Here is a 4,701-nt window from a genome sequence, read left to right as displayed (position 1 = left end):
TTGATAACACGGACTGCAGTAAGTATTTCGCCATAGACTCTTCAAATTACACGCGAGGAAACGGTTGCAAAATTGTTGGGAAATCCTTCAACTCTCACCAATCAAAGAATAGTTTTTTTTCCACCGAGTAATTAATCGAGACGTGATAGACTGCGTTACCGTAGAGACTTTTTAACGCCGTCTTGATAAATATTTTGCCTCAAACCAGCGGCTAACAGCGTTTGTTTGTTAGTGATTAACTTCCTTGCTTCCAGGAAATGGGGGCACCTCATTTCATCTCTTTTCATCCTTTCCTATAAAATTTTCCTCGGATTTTTTCTTCTCTAACCCCGCAAGATATTTATTTCTGACATGTTTTCCTGTACGGCGTGTGCCAGAGGGAGTGGAGGGTGGGGAGAGAGCCTTCTGCTTTCCTGTCCTTTTCTTTTACTATCACCTTAGTAGTCCCAGGTCAGGTCACCTCGTGAGGACAGCAAGATCAGTTGTGACCTGTGTATTTATGTAACTCTCTCTCTCTCTCTCTCTCTCTCTCTCTCTCTCTCTCTCTCTCTCTCTCTCTCTCTCTCTCTCTCTCTCTCTCTCTCTCTCTCTCTCTCTCTCTCTCTCTCTCGGGAACAGTATACTAAGTTAGCCCATTCAGGCTTATATCTCCCTAGGGAGAGATGAACGAAACTTTTCTCTCACTCTCCCTTTCTTCCTCCCCACCTCTCACTTTCTTCCCTCTCCCTCCAGTTCACTCTCTTTCATATAGATATTATTGCCTTCCTTCTTTGTTTCTCTTTTGATATTTAGTTTACTCCGTTTCTTGGTATGTGTGTGTGAGAGAGAGAGAGAGAGAGAGAGAGAGTGTGTGTGTGTGTGTGTGTGTGTGTGTGTGTCTCATTCTGTATTATTTAAGACTTATTCTCTCTCTCTCTCTCTCTCTCTCTCTCTCTCTCTCTCTCTCTCTCTCTCTCTCTCTCTCTCTCTCTCTCTCTCTCTCTCTCCATTATTATTTCACATTGTAATCTTATCTTTTCCACCTTCCGTATTTTCTTTGTATCTTTTCCTTATATTTTTCCTTTCTATTCCAAATTATTCTGTATTTATTCTTCCTTTTTTACCTTTTTATTAATTTTCTCATTTCCCTTAATTTTCTTTTCCTTTCAGATTTCTTTCTTATTATTCTTTTTTTCTCTCGGTTGATGTCCTTTTCAACAAGCATTACAGTACTCGTACAGTATGTGTATCCTTTTTTTTTTATTCTTCATTATTCATTTTCCATAATTACTTGAGTCCTCCTTCTCTACCTAAAAAGAAAGGCAAAGAAAACGGAAAGGTAAAAGGAAAACGTAATCGCGGGACATATATCATGGTAAAAATAAATGTAATAACACCCATTTTCTTTAGCACCCCCTCTCTCCCTCTCTCTCTCTCTCTCTCTCTCTCTCTCTCTCTCTCTCTCTCTCTCTCTCTCTCTCTCTCTCTCTCGGATTAGTTTTCTCTTTATAACTTTTAATTAAATCATCCAAGTTGGGCTTTCCTAAATCCTGCTTATGTTATAGGATGTTATGACGAGAGAGAGAGAGAGAGAGAGAGAGAGAGAGAGAGAGAGAGAGAGAGAGAGAGCTGGAGGATTTGCAATATTTTTCCGTCTTTTTAATTGCTTGTGTCACTTTCATTTGATTTTTTATTGTCTTTTATTGTCTTTATTTTTCATGTGTGGTACGTTTTTTCTTTATTTATTTTTTTCTTTACTTTTTTGGTGCATTGTTTGACCGTCCTCTGCTTTTTATCTGTTTATTTATGTATCTCTATTTATTTATTAGTTTATTGTTTTTTTTTCATTTATTTTTTTTTTATTTTATTCATTTATTTATTTTATTTATTTTTTATTATTATTTTTTTTTTCGATATTTATGCCGGTGTGACGAAAATATCCCCTTCAAGACTTAGTGAAATGTGGCAGTTTCTCCCTAGACTTTGTGAAGCGTGGCGAAGATTATCTGTAGACTTTCTGAAAGGAGGTGGTAGTGGTGGTGGTGGTGGTGGTGGTAGCAGCAGCAGCAGCAATAGTAGTAGTAGTAGTAGTAGTAGTAGTAGTAGTAGTAGTAGTAGTAACTTACGTAAGCCAAAATTAAGTTTCAGCAGGTGATAGCAGTGATAGTACTAGTAAGTTATAAGTAAATTTAGGTTTGTGTTATTATTATTATTAGTAATAACAGTAGTATTTGCAGCAATTCAGTTCAACTTTATTTCGTAGAAATGCATTTACAACAAGCCAGCACAATAATATATATATATATATATATATATATATATATATATATATATATATATATATATATATATATATATATATATATATATATATATATATATATATATAATTCACAAAAAATTAGATAAATTTAAAAGAATTTTGGCAGTCAAAGAAATTACAATAAAAAAACATAACACTTTAAAAAACTTAAATGTGAATAATAAAAGAAAAACTATACTGTACAAAATGACTTAAATGAAGCAGACAAACATTTTAAAAAGTCTCATATATCAGAGGTGCAGCACAGCACAGTGAAATGAAAACTTCATACGAAGAATAAACGAAGATTTAGTTGTAAAAAAATGGCAGGAATGAAACACACGTAAATTTACTATAAAATTGCCAGCAGAAGAGTGAGCAATAATAAAAAATAATAAACAACAATAAGAATTAAAAACTATAAAAAACACATAGGCCTCGCCTGAACCCACGCCTCTGTAGCCTGTGCGTGCGACCCTTTAGTATGTGTAACTTTTCACGTAGTGGGTAGCCATCATACTTAGCCTTCAAGTGCTTAGTTACGCCCTCCATCAAGAAGCCAGCGGTAACCTCGGTAAAGTTGTATCTAATGGAGAGTTTGCAAGATCTTCCCAGCCGCTGACAGTACCTGGCTTGTGTGAGCGCCCCATGGTGGGAGAACAGCAGACTGTCGCACCTGTCCGCCGTAATGTGGGTGCTGGCATATGGCGGCACCCGGTTAATCTTTTTAGAGTGTTACGGAAAGCTGCATTAAAGGTGTTGAAAATATGACTTCACTGTTGACCGATGGCTCCACAGTGGCGCTCCATATCCTGGTAAACAGTAAGAATTAAAAACAAATATGAGAACTTCTTTACTTAAGCCTTTAAAATCTCTATAGACGGAATTGAATGCCCTATAAAATGTGTGCAGCCTATGCTCTGTATCATGTTTGCCTTGAAAATCATGAAAAAATTACATGGCCAAGGTATGTGAAGGTCTTTAGTACTTCACTCAGTAGTAGTAGTAGTAGTAGTAGTAGTAGTAGTAGTAGTAGTAGTAGTAGTAGTAGTAATAGCAAGTGTGTGGCAATAATTTAGCTCAGATTGGAAAAAAAAGTCGTAGTAGTAGTAGTAGTAGTAATAATAATAGTAGTAATAATAGTAATAGCACCACCACCACCACCACCACCTTCCAACTTTTACCACCCCGCAGCCTTGCCAAAGAAAACGGCGATAAAGAGCACAGTGAAGGGGGAGCTCCTCTATTAGCAAGATGTAGGAGACGAGCGATGAAATACGACACGGGTGGCTGGACGGGCCGGCACGGAGAGAGGGAGAGGGGCGTTCCAGAATGCTTCGCTCATATATGTTATTATTAATTGTTCATTTTGGTGATGCATGGCTTGACTGCGCCTGGGAGGAGGAGGAGGATGAGGGAGAGGAGGAGGAGGAGGAGGATGAGGAAAAGGGTAACCACGAACAGGAAAGCCGAGAGAGAGAGAGAGAGAGAGAGAGAGAGAGAGAGAGAGAGAGAGAGGAAAACTCAGATGGTGTTTCCGTGTTTCCTTTCTTTCCTCACTCCTCTTCCTTCCCTCCCTCCTCCTCCTCCTCCTCCTCCTCCTCCTCCTCCTCCTCCTCCTCCTCCTCCTCCTCCTCCTCCTATTTTTATATTTCCAACTTCTCCATCATGTGGTTTCCTTTTCCTCCTCCTCCTCCTCCTCCTCCTCCTCCTCCTCCTCCTCCTCCTCCTCCTCCTCCTCCTCCTCCTCCTCCTCCTCCTCCTCCTCCTCCTCCACTTCCGCTCTGCCTCACATTCCAAGGATTAAACTAAGAGGGAGGGATTCTCTCTCTCTCTCTCTCTCTCTCTCTCTCTCTCTCTCTCTCTCTCTCTCTCTCTCTCTCTCTCTCTCTCTCTCTCTCTCTATTTCCTATATCCTTCCAACTCGATCCCCATCTCCTCCCATCCCCTTCCCCTCTCTTCCCCCTTTCTTCCCCTCTCTCTTCCCCTCTCTCTTCCCCACCACTGGAAAGGAAAGCGCCACATCCTCTTGAGTGATAAATTTCCCCTCATGGTGGATCATTACTGCATTGCGACACGGTGGAGCCAGTGAGGGGAAAAGAGGGGAGAGGGAGAGGGAAAGAGGGGAAAGATCAGTGTGAGGGGGAAAAATAAGGGATAAATGAAGGGGAGGGGAAAGAAAGGGTGTAATAGAGCTAAGGGTCTGCCGAGAGGGGAAAGAGTTATTGTAAGAGGAAGAGGAGGAGGAGGAGAGAGGGGAAAGAAGGGAGGAAAGGAAAGGAAGGAGAGAGCACAGAGGGAGGGAAAGGGGAAGAGAGAATGGGAGGATTATATTAGAGGAAGGAAAGGGAAGGGAGAAGGGAAAATGGGAAAAGGGGGAAAAGAAAGGGAAAAGAGAATTGGAGGAGAGGATAAGAGAG

This window comes from Scylla paramamosain, chromosome 25 (genome assembly GCF_035594125.1).
Source record: "Scylla paramamosain isolate STU-SP2022 chromosome 25, ASM3559412v1, whole genome shotgun sequence".
Classification (NCBI taxonomy): Eukaryota; Metazoa; Arthropoda; class Malacostraca; order Decapoda; family Portunidae; genus Scylla; species Scylla paramamosain.
Note: the sequence above shows the minus strand (reverse complement) of the source record.